This window comes from Choloepus didactylus, chromosome 4 (genome assembly GCF_015220235.1).
Source record: "Choloepus didactylus isolate mChoDid1 chromosome 4, mChoDid1.pri, whole genome shotgun sequence".
NCBI classification, from domain to species: domain Eukaryota; kingdom Metazoa; phylum Chordata; class Mammalia; order Pilosa; family Megalonychidae; genus Choloepus; species Choloepus didactylus.
In genome coordinates this window covers 113588456-113603912 of record NC_051310.1, presented here as the reverse complement: position 1 = coordinate 113603912, position 15457 = coordinate 113588456, and the positions used below count along the sequence as shown (strand labels likewise).

General features: G+C 50.7%; 1 protein-coding gene across 3 annotated transcripts in view; it reads right to left on the bottom strand.

The window, feature by feature from the left end:
* IGDCC3 (immunoglobulin superfamily DCC subclass member 3) overlaps positions 1-15457 on the bottom strand; it is a 39524-nt gene that overhangs the window by 10508 nt on the left and 13559 nt on the right. Inside the window, exon 1 of one of the 3 annotated variants that reach the window (XM_037833680.1) lies at positions 5624-5983. The exons of the other annotated variants lie outside the window; for them this stretch is intronic. The gene's annotated coding sequence lies outside the window, so the exon portion shown is untranslated. Of the gene's footprint in view, positions 1-5623; positions 5984-15457 lie in introns of those variants that run through there. 3 annotated transcript variants of the gene reach the window in all.

Here is a 15457-nt window from a genome sequence, read left to right as displayed (position 1 = left end):
TCTGGTTGGTCCTCCATATCCATCAGGTAAGTCAGGAAGCATCTCACAATGCCAGTCCTCTCATCCATAACATGGTGAGGGTTGACCAGGTGCCCTTCAGGGGCTGACTCCCCACATGCCTTCACAAACAGGCTCTCGTCCAGATCCCCAATTTAGGGGTGAACATATTCAGCTTAATGGTGTCTCTAGGAATCGTCCACATTCTCCTGGTTCACAGACAACACCATTTTTCCTTCAGGAAGTCAGGAAGAAAGGATCTAGGAGCCACTTCAGCCCCTTCCAAGGCTCTCATGTGGGACAGGTTTGGCTGACAGTGTCCTTGGTCCTGGCTTGCACTAGCAGACCCCCTTCATGAGTCTCTGGAGGTGGGGTGGGGGGTGTCCCTGAGCAAGTACAGATACTGCTGGGGGCTGCATGAGGACCCTGTACACCCTAAGCCCTGGACCCCTAGAGGCCACTGCATGGTTGATGACAGTCTAGATGGGTTACAACACTGCTGCGGCTGGAGACACTGCTTCTGGGTTGGGTGGACATGACGGTGGTGCTGGGACTTATGGCTGTGCACTTTAAGCTCCTGTTGACAACTGTTGGTCTGGTGGGGGCAGTTTGGGGTCTCTTACTTCAATCTCAGTAATGGGAAGTAGTGAGCATGTGAGGACCACAAAGAGGACAAGGAAGACAAAGACCTGCTTGAGGTGGCTCTGGAGAAAGGAAGAAACAAGCACCTTTTCCCAAGCAATCTGGGAAGGAATTTCCCAGCCTCTCCCTGCCCCTACCTTGGTACAGCCAGGCTGTGGGGAAAGAGAGGGGGGCAGGGAGAAAGCTCAGCAACCCACTAGGCGGGAAGGAAACAAAAACAGGCAGGAAATGGCTCCTGGACACTGATATAAATCACCCCGAGGGGAGGGGTCTCCTGAGAGCCAGACCCAGGGCAGCTCAGGGAGAGGAGGGGCCGTTTCCTCCAGGTCCAGGACCTTTGGCAAGGTCAGGCCTAGATCTGATTAGACAGGCTCCGGGGGGACTCAGAGGGGCAGCAAAGGGTCGACACCGAGTGCTGGGAAGGAAACTGCCAGCAGCCCCCAAGCCCAGGCCTCCCACCCTGTGGCTACAGCCAGACTCCTATCCGGTATGTGATGACAGAAAGGTCCAAGGACACATTTGGATGGAGAGTTCAAAACATAGCCTCGCAAAAAAAGCCTGTGGCACCAGATGTCCCACCTCACATAGCCATTCAAGAGGCGTCACCACAGAACCACAGGCTCTTCCCAAGGCTATTGAGGACAATCCCCTCCTCGCATCCATCCCAGCCAAGGACTGGGGACACACAGCCCCTCCTCAGGTAGCTCAAATGATTATAAAGTTCTCCCTTATTCCAGAGTCAGGGCTGAACCCTATTGTAAGCTTTTACCCACCAGCCCCAACTTTTCCCTCTAGAACCACATTGTCCAATATAGTAGCTAGCTATTGAGCCCTTAAAATGTGGCCAGTACCAATTGAGATGGGCTGAAAGTATAAAATACACACCAGATGGTGAAGACTTAGTATTAAAAAAAAGAATGCAAGATATCTTACTAATAATCTGAATAATAATTATATGTTGAAATAATATTTTTGATATATGGTAAAATAAAATTTATTATTAAAATTAAGTTCACCTATTGCTTTTTATTTTTCTTTTTAAATACGACTAATAGAAAATGTAAAATTACCTAGGTGGCTTGTGTTATATTTCTATTGGACAGTGCTGCTGTAGAAGACACTAGCAAGGCCACTCTTCCAACAGACCCTCAATTACCTGAGGTTTGGGGTTGCCCCTGAGACGTCTTCTGAGGTAGAATGTTCTAATTCCTTTGGCTATTTATGATATGAAATGATCTTCAGATGCCTCGAGCCTGGAGACCCTCCACTAGCCAAGCTCTGAGTGGGCAAGGTCCCCTTACAAAGTGGCATCTAGAAGTGGTTACAGCCCCTTGGGGCCTTATATTAAATCCCCCCTGGGCCTTAGGTTTGTTAGAAAAGGACTTTGAGCAAATTTCAGTCATCAGCTATAGTGAATATCCCATACAGTAGCCTCTAGCTGCATGCGGTCATTTAAATTTAAATTAATTTAAATTAAATAAAATAATAAATTTAGTTTCTTAGACTCACTAGCCACATTTCAAGTACTCAATAGCCACAAGTGGCTAGAAGCTGTAGCATAGGACAGCACAGAGAGAATATTTTTATCTTCACGGAAAATTCTATTCTATTGGACAGCTCTGGCCCAGCCAGACGCCAGAAAAAATCTCAGCCTTTTCTCCTGCCTTCTCTCCTACTTCCTCTCTTTTGCTGCCCCACCAGAGAGACCCTTCCTCTCCAGCAGCCCCCTTCACCTCCCCATCATCACTGAACTAGCCTTGCCCCTGCCTGCTCCCTCCCGTCACGGACACATGGACCCACTGACTGCTGACAAGACCCACATTTTAATCACATCCTAGGGCCTCCCAAGAAGACTTCTGCTCCTGATGGAAAATACTTGCTAAGAACGTTTTGAAAAGTTTAAAAGTTAAAAGTATAGTGAAAGCTTAATGGTACAGACTCTGTTATCATACAGAGCTGAGTTCAAATGTCACCACCACCAATTATTAGCTGTGTGACCTGAGGCAAGTTGCTGAACCTCTCAGAACCTCTATTTTCTTAGAAAACAGGAGGATAACAGTTCATGTCTCTAGGGCTGCTGCACTGGGAAGATTCAATAAGATATTCATAATGTGCTTAGCACAGCCCTTGACAATTAGGAATTACTTGCTAGTTATTGTTGAGAAAAATACCGTACTAGTTGAAAAGTACAGTAGTAGTTGAAAGGGAGCTGAACAGTTAGGGAAGAGCAGGGCTGGGAGGTGGAGGAAGAGGTGGTGGTGGAGGCAGCTGTCTTCTTCAAAGGGGCAGCCCTCTTCCCTCAGAGAGGGTGAGACTCAGAGAGTTGGTGGCAGTGTCTCAAGCCCTCTGGAGAAGTGAAGAAAGGCAGAATTTGCAAGACCTGAACAGTGAGAGAGTCACTGGGGGAGAAGGGGCAGCTGGATATAAAAACCACAGCTCTTCTATCTTCTTCCTTCTGCCTTCATAGAGACCCCAATAGAGGAGCTGTCGCTGTCGGGTGGAAGAGGCCACGGGGTAATTGAGGCCTTGATTTCTCTAGTAAAATGTTTATGAAGCCCATAAACTCATGCCTTTATTGGCCAGGCACATTCCGGGGCTTGGATGTGGCTCTCCGAGGTGTAGTTAAAACACCTGCCAAACGCAGGCACCCCATGGCTGCTCGGGTCTCCACCAAGACCCACCTGGCAGCATCACTGGTGGGGCTCTGCGGGGGGCAGGCACCCCGAGGGCGAGGGGGCCGGCCAGATAGCGCCTCCCCTGCTCTTTAAACTCCCCAAAGCACTTGTAAATGTCCCATCTCAAGAAGTCTAAGGGAAGGTGGACAGAGATGGCAGGGAACCCTGCATACCCGGTGGATTAGTGGTCTTGTCCTCCAGTTCTCCCCAACACTCTGTCTCCATCTCCCCATCTTCTGGCCCCACCTTGTGCCTGACTTTGACTCTGTTCCCACGCTGACTGGCTATAGTCATTTGGGGCAGGGGGGCAGTATGAACGTAGAAGACCTGTATTTCCTTCCTAGTTCTCCAAAGGAGGGTTTCAGAATTGATTAAGGTTCTGAATCCAAAAAGTATGTTTTGAGGAGTGGAGGAGGGGGCTGTGTGGGGCACTACAGGCAGAGAGAATGAATGCGGGCTTGGGTGTCGAGGCGGGTGTGTGTGGACAGGGTGTCTGGCATTTACAAACAGCCGCGGAGGATGCAATGGCTCATGGGCAGGGCCCGGCCTCCCCAGGGATGATTGATTCCTCTGGGCCTTTGCCTGGTGACCCTGCTCTAAGAAGCCTCTGGATCCCTTTGTCCACCTCCTTGGCTTCCTCAAGGCTCCGCTCCCACCCCCTACCTTGGGCCCCCAAATCCCAGCCCCTCCCTCCCATCCTCCTACTCTACCACCAGCTCACCACTCCCCCGGCACCATTTTGAACACAAAAGGCAACTTTGTCTTTCAAGTCAGCAGCCATAAATCCATGTCTCTTCCCTCCTGGCAGCACCTCTGACAAATGGGGGCCTGGATGGGGGGAGATGGGGGACAGGATTCAGCTTGGGAAAGTCCCTGCATCCAGCTGTCTGAGTGGGACTGGTGAGCATCCAATCTTCCTGGACTGGTCTTTGATTTCAGTGGATGGCAAGGCCTAAAGCCTGGCTACAGGGGAGGCAGTCTAGGCTTTCTTAGAAGAATAAAACCCCCAAAAGCCCTGTTTTTAATCACTCTCTGACTTGGAGGCTCCAGTTCCTCTTCTAGATGAAACCATGAGGCTCCCCCACCCCCGACCCTCCCCCTGCTGTGTGAAGTGTGCCTGGGGGAGCTTGAGCTGAGGGACACAGGCTGTAGCCATGGGACGGGTGTGCCCACTGCAGTCATTCAACCCAGGTTTGCAAAAGCAGTCCTAATTTCAAATATTTTGCCCTGTTTTCATCCCTTGTATCAGGCTATGAGTCAGAAGATGTGTCCTGGTTTTTAGTTTAGAAAACAGTCATCTGTCCCATTTACACAGCAGACCCACTGAGTCAATTCTAAGTGTTCATTCAACAGATACTGAATGCTAACGATTTGTCAGACAGCATGTTCTGATGCCCCAGGAGCAAATTCCCGCCACTCCATAGGCCCCGTCCTTAGGGTGAAAGCACCAGGGGCAGGATCTTAGGTACTATCACAGTAATATGGCCCTGAACAAAACAGACTGGCCAGAGCCTTCAACAAACAACTGCTTACATCAATGTAACCAGGGGAGATAGGGATTACTAGCTCTACTGAGGCTCAGAGAGGTTAAGTAACTTGTCCAAGGTCACACAGCCAGTTTATGGTGTTAAGGCAGGGAAAGAACACCAAATCCAGTGTTCTTTCCCTGCATCACAGCTGCCTTCAGTGGAGAAACACACATTCAAATGCTGCTCAAACATGACTGGTGGCTGAATACACAGAGAAAAACAGAGGCACACAATATCCTAGACTCTTACAACCAGTGTACTTACATTCTGAGACACCCATTACACAGCAGGTTTCATATGAATTTAATTCCCCCAGGGTTTGAGTTTAGGTTTTATAGAGTGTAACTAATGCAGATAAACACCATGATAGGTCACTGTGCCCACACGTTTCTAGGTCCTATTAACACAAGCAAATAAACAACCCTGATATTTGTCCCAGGGTGGCTCTTCCCTGTGCACTTCCAACTCCACCACCAGGAAATCCGAGCCCAGGGCTGTGCAAGGGTGGGCAGTAATTTATTTTCCTTTTATTTTGAAGGCAGGGAGGTGGGGCGCAAAGCATTGTGAAATGCTAGCGGCTTTGTGGGGTAAGAGGTAGGGTAAGGGAAGCAGAGATGGGTAAGGTGGAAGGGCTAAAAGAAAGGGTGGCCGTGGGGACTAGGACTCAGCTCCTTTAATAATTGGCTGTGTGATCTTGGTACAGTTAAAGTCCCTTTCTGAGACTCTGTTTCCTCTTCTGTAAAATGTGGGAGCTGAGCTGGACAAATCATAAAGTCTCACCCAGTTGCAGCCATTGAGGTACATCCGCTTCCAAGCACCAGCCCGGATTCCTGGGTCAGCTGTTGGGAGTCGCCGTGGGAATCTCTCTTTGCCTTGGACTTGAAAATGTCCAGGCCCAGCAGAGCCCCCCTCCGTAGACTGCCCGTCTCCACCCATGGCAGGGTCACCAATCTTCCTTATGTAAACCTGCCCCGTACCACAACAGCCTCAACTTCAACACTCTGGTCAGGACACCAGATTTCCCTCACCTCCAGGAAGGGCATCTGGTTAGGGGGCCCAGGTTGAAGCTATTAACTAAATTGCTTTCACATGACCACCGGGACAATTCAACAAAAACAGATACTTCCCCCAAATTTTCAGAGCCATACATTAGGATTTGTAGGAACTAATACAGTGGGGGTTATGCAGTGGAGAGGCGACTTGGGGACCTGCCTGGCTCTGTGACCTTTCAATTCCAAACTAGCTTTGCTCATCTGTGAGATGGGAGTGGGGCAGGGTAGACGAGATCATCTCTAAGGTCCAAATCAACATTAAGATTCTAGGATACTGGTAAAGTGGTCCCTCTCATCCATAAAAGGACCCTCTCCCATTTTCTACCCCTGATCCTATCCTTCCTTTGCATTCCATGGTACATTGTTGCTCTGCAGAATTTCTGGTGGCTCAACACCCAACTACAATAGATCAAAGCCTGCAGCTCCTCAACCCCTAAGAACTCATTAGAATAGTTATCTTTTCTGTTCTGGGGAAAAGAGAGGTCTAGGTTCCATCACAGGAGGATCCTGGAATTTCTTGGCTGGTACCCGGCTATAAACCTTGGAAATAGATTTATTTGGGGAACTCCACTGTTGCTCTCTGGTGGTCAGAGGCCTCCTAAAGCCCTTCAAACTGCAGAGGGTTTCAAAAGTTTTCCCCCAAATTCAAAGAAATCACCATCCCCACCCCTGCCTTCATTCTCTTCCTGTGTCTCTTTTTAACAGCCTCTTCATTGCACCTACTACCCAAGGCATAAACCAAGGAACCACGGCCCCCCCTCCTCCGCCCTCTCTCCCACAGCTCACCAAATCCTGGCCCACCTCCCTTTTCCATCCCATGGCTCTGAATACTCCTACCTGTTTCCCTTCCTCTAGTCTTCCCACTCCCAGTCCTCTCTCCTTCTTCATCTTCCATCCTGAAGCCATAATTATCTTTCTGAAAATCCAATCTGATCATTAAATGCCTTTGATGGTTCTCCTTTGCCTTGAATCAAGGGTACTGTACCTGGTATGGTGTTCAAGGTCTTCATTATTAAGTCCTGTTTCATCTTTCCAGCCTCAAACGCTGGCTAATTCTGCCTTCGCAAGAACTGTACTCCAACCATGCTAGACAAACTTGCCTTCCCTGAGCACTGCATAGATGGTCACCCTTACATTCCTCTGCTCCTGCTGTCCCCTCCGCCTGGAACTCGCCTTTTTCTTTACTAGCACTCCCATCTTCCATGTCCTCCAAACCAGGCAGAATTAACTCCTGCTTCTAAGTGTTGCCCAGGCCTGTCTCCTAGCCCTTATCAGACTGTATTAGAGTCAGGTGTTCACACATCAATCTGCCTACCAGCCTATGAGTCCCTTAAGGGCAAGGAACTGTCTAATTTCACCTTCTATCTCCGGCACCTAGGACAACACTAAGATGTCCTCATAAGCTTTCTTGAATGCTGACTTTTAAGGGTTACATGGTCCTGGTGGTCATTTTCTCTACCTGAGTCTCAGTTTCCTCCAAGAAAATTAAGAAATTGGACTAGATTAGCAGTTTTCAAACTTGGCTGTGTACCTCAATAACCTAGGGCACTTGGCAACAATGCAGATTTCTGGACCACACTGCTGGAGATTCAGGCATTGGTCTAGCCGGGCCCCAGGAATCTGGATTTTGCTTTTTTAAAATCTCCTGGGGTGTCTCATAAGCACAGCCAGGATTAGAAACCCAGGGCCCCACCGGTTCCTGAGGACCCTGATCTTCCCTAAGGCTCTGGCATCCCACAAAGGCAGATCCTCAGCCCCCCTACCCACCCCCAAAACTCTGCTGGAGGCCGGCGGGTCCAGACAGTCTGAGTCCAACCCCAGGAGGCTCAGAGTGGGCAGCGGAGCGGGTGGAGGAGCCTGTGGGAGCCCAGCCCCCGCGGGGCCCCAGTTCAGGCATTCGGGTGGCGGGCGGGGTCACAAACCCGAGCCTGGGGCCCTGAGAGCCGCTCGCTCGGCTGCAGGAGTAAGTGGGACCATCTGCTCCACTCCTCAGAGGTCAGCGCTTTGTGTCACGCTCCCATCCCCCTCGCTCCTCCTCCTTCCTTCCCCCCTTTGCCCTTTGACTCCCGGGACTCAAAAGAAAAAAGCAGCACTTGAGGTCCTGATGAAAGCAGGAGTGTGATGCGGAGCGACAGCAGCCGGCGGAGCTCCGGGCCGAACCAGCCCCGGGGCCTCCCTCGTGGGGAGCCGGGCCGGCGGCTGCAGGGGCGGAGGAGGGCCGGCTGGGGTCCCCTGCGCCGCGGCCGAGGCAGAGCCGGCGGGGCTGCTCCCCGGCAGCTCCCGAAGGAGGAAGGGCCGGTTCCCACAGCCGGCGGGGCCCGCCTGGCCCCTTTGAAGTGGCCGCAGCTGCACACCCCGCCCCGCGGCTAATCCCCGCCGACGCGGGCGTCCTCGCCCCCCCGCATAGCAATGGTGTCCGCGCTGAATGGCGCTGGCTAATTACCTCGCTCGCACCACCGCGGGTGAATGAGAGAATCCGGCATTGTGCGCGGCGAATGGAGAAAATAAGACAGCCATTGTCCTCGCACGCCAAACGAGGGTTTGATGTCGCTGGGGGGAGCGAGGCACCATTTCCCGCCACCCCCTCCCCCCAGCGGCTCAAATTCCCCAGCTGGGCCTGGCCCAGGGAAACTGAGGAAGCGGTCCCCGCGACCCCGGGGGGAGGAAGATGTGGGGACATCCTTACCCCGTCCGTGGGAAAGGGGCGGACACACACCTGCCCCCGGGGCTCCCCTCCCACCCCACCACCGGGCTCCTCACTGAAGCCTTCTGCACCAGCAGATTCTCTGGAGCACCAACTGCTGTCGCCCAGTCCTGTCCTGGACAGGAACCCAGGCACAACTCTGCATTCAATGGTCTAATTAGATTTCGCTGGGGACACCCGAGACAACTGGAAAACAGGTCGGGAATTTATATACCTTAGTGCTAAAACTGTGTCAGGAGCAGAAAGGACTGGAGAAGTTCAGAGAGTGGCAAGAGGTATGGGTGGAAGGCAAGGAGAGGAGGACTCTGAAAAGAAAGGGAAGGAAGGTGGGGAACTGTGGAGAGAGTGCAGACAGATTGAAGAAGGAGTACTCAGGAAGGAAGTGGGAAATTGGTAAGAAAGGGGAGGGGGGAGTCCAAATTCCAGGAGCTTTGAAAAGCCAGGCCTCAAGAGTTTGGATTTAATACCCAAAGCATTGGGGCCACTGTTTTAAACCCAGGAAGGTCTCTAGGAGAACAGTGGGCAAGACTGGAGTGCCAGCCACATGCCCACAGAAACTGACTCATTGTGGGAGCCCGATGAGCCCTAGGAATTTCACTTGTTTTCATGTATAAGGATTTGAGGTGGCTTAGCTTAGAGATCAGAACTAAGGAGACCACAGTGCAGATGAAGAAGCTGATGATCATGCTCTTTATGCTTTCAACAAATTGTTTGTGCTACATCAGTCTGCTTTCTCTTCACCATTACCCCCAAATAAGTTTTCTTCAAGATCAGGAGTATCTTATCTTACTGTTTTATCCCTCAGAGTACTTAGCTCGGAGAAAGGTAGGTACAGTGTAGTATATGTTTTTTGAGAACATATTTGAGAACTGACTTGCTTTGATATTTCTCAATTCCACATATGCTTTTCCTGGAAACAAATATTTCCTAATCTCTTCTAATGGACTCAGACAATTTCTGCCTAAAGGAAGAATGTCATAGGTATGTCCCACTGTTTTATGGGTTTGAGCAAATGATAAAAAGGTCTGGTCTGTTGCCCAGATGAAAAGTAGGATGTTGTACCTTTTATTTGACATATCACAGAGTACCTTTTGAGGCTACAACATTTTCTAATGTCTATGTCACCACAACTAGATTGTAAGCCCTTTGTGGGCAGACCACAACCCAAACCCTTAAACAGGACCATCCACCCACCCATCCATCCATCCACCCACCCATCATTCATCTTGAGAATAAAATTAAAGAATGGACGACAAGTATTGAGCAGCAAATAGTTCCTTGTTCTGACCAACCAATCATATTTAACAATACCAAGTTGTAACAGTGATACATGAAAAGTGTGCTTTTAAAGGTGAGAAAAATTTAAGAACAGCTCATTGTTTTTCTGACCCAATCCTGAGCTATTAGTCAAGGTTTAATCTAACCCTGGTAATAACTTCTGATGTGGTCATATTGTTTTTCTTTTTGACTCTCCTAAATCTTCATCTTTGAATCATATACTTCTTTTGCCTAAGGTTCTAGAACCATAAGCCCATTTGGCATCACAGTACCTGCTGATGTTGAACTACTTCCCTGCTTAGGCTGTTCTGCCCAGTTAGTGAGTTTGCCATTGCTTAGAGAACTCCCAAACAAAACAAAACCAAGAAAGATAAAAGCAGAGCTGCCGTGGATGAGGTAGAAGTGGCAGGCCCAGAGCCCCACCAACCTGGCCTCATTTTTCCCCTCCACTTCCAGTTCCTGAACCCCCTCCACAGACCCAAGGACTCTAAAAAATGATACTTAAAATCCCCTGTTCTAGGGAGGAAAGGGATTTATCCAAGGAAACAACAGCTGGTTAGTAGCAGATCAAAGATCATTTTAATGCTACACAGGCTAGCTTCATTTTACAAGATCAAATGACCATGGAAACCTAAACCACAAATATAATTGTTACTATATATTATTATAGGTGTGCCTTTATGGTTTGCCCCGATTTTAGCAAGGGTGCCTGGATGTCTAATCCCCAAATAAATTATATTCTGCAAAAATGGTCCATTATTCAAAAAGCAAGAGGAGCTACCAGGCCCAAATTAGAGACTCAATTTCTTTAACTGAAAAAGTGCTTTTAAATGAAGCCTATTTCTCCTCACATCTTTTCCTTCCCCAAACCTGAGACCATAAGTAACTTTAAAAATAATGCTCTGTGGGGGAGTATTCAGATGGGAAGATAATGAGTATAATAATGAGAGTGTGTTTTTTTCTCCCTTATCCATTTCCACAGCAACATGAATTCATGGAATCCTTTGTTATCATTATAGTTATGAGTTTAAAAGATAACAGGAAGGCAGGCATGTACATACAGAGATAGTCCTTCCAAAGAGGATGTACAAGAAGGAGGGAAGACGGAGGCTTCTTAGTATGGAACCTGCTCTGTTAGCTCTTTTGCGAGTGAAGTCAGTGATCTGGCATCCCGGAAATTTCTCCAGCTTGCCTGGGAGGGTATCTTGCCCTGAGATACCCTCAGTGACTACCTCTCAGGGTGAGGCAGACTGAGGTCTATGCTCACCAGGTAAAGCCCTGCCCACTCAGCACTTGGTAGTAGCACTTGCACCTTAGTTTGATCTCCATCCTACTCCAAGAGACCAGTGGCAAGGCATTGGACAAGAGGTGTCTCAGGGCAGAAGACACAGTAGGGTTATCAAGGCACCCTTTTAGATCAGGGGAGTTGGAGTACAGATACAGGAAGAAACCGTAGATGAGAGCCCTTTCAGCTCCTACAAGTCAAGAGCAGCCAGACATGGCCCCTCTCAGCTCCTGATAACAGAACTCAGAAGCTGCTGAGAATGGTTTGGGTGAGAACACCTCTGCAGGTGAGACCCTCCCCAGACTCCAGATTGTTGAGTCCCAGACTGTGAGTGACCCACAGCTGGTAGGCAGTGTTCCCATCCCCCACTCCATGCACCCACATGGCTCCCCACTTCCTCACCTTCACCAGATACCTACACTAGGACAAGCCCTGTGCTAAGCACTGAGGATGCAGAGGCAAATTCCTCTCCTCAAGGAGTCTGCAAACCAGACTCCTTGGAAGAGACAAGCCACATACTCATTCCAGAGTGGGACTGTGCCTTCTTCTGATTCCCCCACTCCAAAAAAGAAAAGCTGGGCACATAACCCAGTGGATCCTTCTTGAATTGATGTGATAAAAGCAATATTGCTTTATTGCAGGAAAGTCTTGGATTCCCTCAACATCACCCTGACTGTTATGGTTAGCTGGGAAAATGACTGATTTGAGAAACAAAATCAGAAACACAAGATGGCAGTCATATCAAAGACAGACTCATTCTTTGTAATATCTTTATTGGTGATCTGAGATAAGGGAATCAAGAATATTTTCATCTAATCTGCGAGTAGGTCTAAATTAGGATTTCTCTAAGGTGCTAGAGGATTGGAATACCTCAGAAAATTAGGGTGATGGGAAGTATTGCAGAAGGAAGTTGACATTTCATATAAGCTGGGATGTAGGAGGCAAAACAAAAATAACCCAAAAAGGGAGTGAGGAAAAGACAAACTAGATGTGAAGATGGCAGAGAAAGATCAGAGAACTGTCGTTTTTCATAAGCCAATTACTGTGTTTCAATTCTCTAAGGTCTTATTCAGCTCTGGATTCTGAAGCTAGAACTTAAATCCCACTTGACCAGCCAGCAAGCTGGGGAGAGCACCTGGCCTCCTTTCTCTCCCTGCTCTGCACACTCAGGCTGCGGGACTTGGGGCAAGGCTCTCTCCCTGGGCCTCAGTTTCCACAGCAGGGATAAGAGAAACCTGGGCTAGACAGGAGGGTGGGACAGGGTCAGAGTGAATCAGCAAAGCCTGGTAAAGCTTCTCTAATCCCCATTTCTATATGCCTGGTGCCTTGAGAACACTTCGAAGTACTTTCAGCATGACAACGACCCATCCCTGCTACAAGCCCTAGAACCCTCTCTCCTTCCTCTCCCGGTCAGGGTTGGTGGGTTTAAAGGTTTTCTGACATACATTTATCTAGTTCTAGCTGCTTGTCAGAAATCCCTGGCCACACCCCAAGCCAACGGGGGGCTGGAACATGTGACCTCCTCTCTCCTGCTCTATTTTTCCCCTTTCAGACCAGTTCCAGGCTCCTGGTAGGTGGGGGCTGAGTTCCTGTATTACCAGGTGAAAATGTCCCCTCCCATCCCAGCCAGGGCAGCCCAGAGGAGTAGCGTCCCCAAGGCACTGCGTCCCAGATGCCCGGAGCCCGGAAGCGAAGACACACATGCACTCCAATACACATATATTCATTCACACTGCCCCTCCACCCCCTCTCCCCCCACACACACTCGTACATGCACACACATTCTCACACCCACACAGAAACGCGGCCAGCGCGGGCGCGGTGACTTGACAGCTGAGCGACTGCGCGGCGCGGGGTTAATTGAATGCACATTGATTCTGCCGCCCGCCCTGGCCTCGGGAAGAAGCGGCCGCGCTTTGTGCTGGGGATGGGGGTCGCGCCTCCTCCCCAGCCTCGAGGAAGAGGGATCATTTCCCGAGCTGGGATCCTCCCCCGGTCACGCCTGCCCCGCCGCGCTCTGCCCGCGACTGCCAAGCCCCCAAGGCTGCGCCAAGCGCGGGGAGCGAGCTGCCCTGAGCCAAGACCGGCCTCCTGGGCGGCCCGGCTCCTGGAGCCCGCGCAGCATAAAACCCGGCCCCGGCCTGGCCCGGCCCGGCGAGCCCCAAGACCCCGCGCCAGTGCCTGGGACTCGCGCGTCCGCGGGAGCGAGCAGAGCGGCGACAAAAAGGGCGGAGCAGAAGAGGGTGAGAATGACGCGAGAGCTTTTTCTGCAGAACTTTGAGCCTGACAAAAAAGGAGGCCGAGTGAGCCGAGTGCGCTAGGGGAGCGGAGGGACAGCAGGGATCGAGAAAAAGAGCCAGAGCGAGCCTGGAGAGAGGCAAAGAGGGGAAAAATTGAGTGTCCCAGGATTTTAGAACTGGGAAGGGACTTTAGGATCTTTTCTTCTGATCCTTCCCACGCCTTCCATCTATGAGGAAACTGAGGCTCAGGAAAGTAAACTTGATGAGTCCCTGGGGTCACACAGGAATGAGTTCAAAGTTACATTTTAAAAACAGCTTCTTGCAGAAGTAGGAGCCAGGGAAGGTTTGGAGGTAAGCCTCCTCTCTCCAAGTCAGGATCCCCTCCATGAACCTCAATCAAGGGTGGGGCCAGAGATGTCCTCCCATGGGGTTCTGTCTCCAGGAACTCATCCTATACCCCCAGCTTCCCTGCCCTGCACACACCAACGCTCAGGAAGCCTGCCCCCTTGGTGGATGGGAGAGGGGCAGTGGAGGGGGATCAGGACCTTACATTCCATAAATGCCTGGACCTTACTCACCCTCTCTCCTTCAAAAGACAGGCAGGGTAGTGCTCCCTCCCATTTCCCACCAAGATAAACTGAGGCCCAGTAGTGTTAAAGGAGGAAGCTTGAACCAGAGTCAGTCCTCAGTGAAAGACTATCTGATGCTAAAGTCCCACCACAGGTCTGGGTGGTCTGGAGGGCAAAAGCAGGTGGGGTTTTATTACAGGTAGGGTTTGAGATGAATTCTACGTTGTCACAAGCCTCTTGTCCCCCCACCCCTATCCCCCCAAATCTGGCAGGGCCTCTGCAGACACAAGCCCAGGTGGGAAGGGGCTAGGTTGGGAGGGGGACATGGCGAGGTATCCATGGCAGGCAGAGCCATAGGCCCTGACCCATGTCCCAGGAGGTATCAGTCCCCCAAACCAAGGGCTTTCGGGCAGGGGAGGGAGGCAGGAACCAGGACCCTCACAAGAAGTCAGGTTGCAGGGGAGTGGGTGGAAAGATGCACTGAGCATCCAGGGCTGTGTCATGGATCCCTGAGAGGACGTGGTTTGGTGCTCTCTGTAAGTAATAGTCCTCCATTTTTGGCTCTCACTTGGAGATCCAATGCCTGACTGTTCCAGGGCCCCCCAGCCACAACTACCACTCACCTCACCAGTAAGGACCCTTGCCCTGTGTTTATTAGGACAGGTGCCCTTCCAGCAGCCACGGCCTGTCCCTCCCTGCTGGGCTGCTCAGGTAACCAAGCATCCTGCCTTCGAACCCATTGTTGGAACCAAGAGGTCAGGGGACTACTCACAGAGCCCTTCCCCAGGAAGAGGGGACAGAATCTCCCAGCTTCCCCAGCAGGCAGGGACAGTGACCTGGGGGTGGTGGAGGTGGGTGTGTAACTCCATGAGGCATTAGGCCACCTTGTCCTGTGGGCCGTGGCCAAGGCCCAGCAAAGGGACCAGACAAGGACAATCAGCAGCCTCAGCTCCTCCAGGCTGATTAAGGCTCTTCGCTCCCCCACCCCCCACCCAGAACCCCTGGGGAGAAGGAGCCTTCTTGAACCACAGTTCCTCTCCTGTGATTTGTTCTGAATTTTCAAACAAAGAGTAATTATGACAGATGTGGAGCAATCAGCATCATTATGCGGGGAAACAAGAAAGGGAAAGGGAGCTGGGGGGGAGGGGAACTTGGCTTTCCTCCTTGAGTTGAAGGAACTCCTACTTCTACCTCCAGCAGCCCCAGCAACCGCCCAACTTCCTTTTCTGCCTCGAACCTGTACCCAGCTCTGCCCCACCTCAGAGGCAGGGCCTGACTTCCCTACACAGAGTATCCTAGCCCAGCTGGTCCTGGAGAGTCTCCCCGGGCCTCCAGCAGGCTCCCACACCACGCCTCCCGCTGTTCTCAATTGTTGCCTGTTTCCAAAATTTCCTCTCTCCCCCATCCTGCATGTCACCAGAGCCTGGACGTATTTCTGAGGTGTAAGAAATGATATGTTCTTATGTTCTCAGGGGACTCTTAGCCC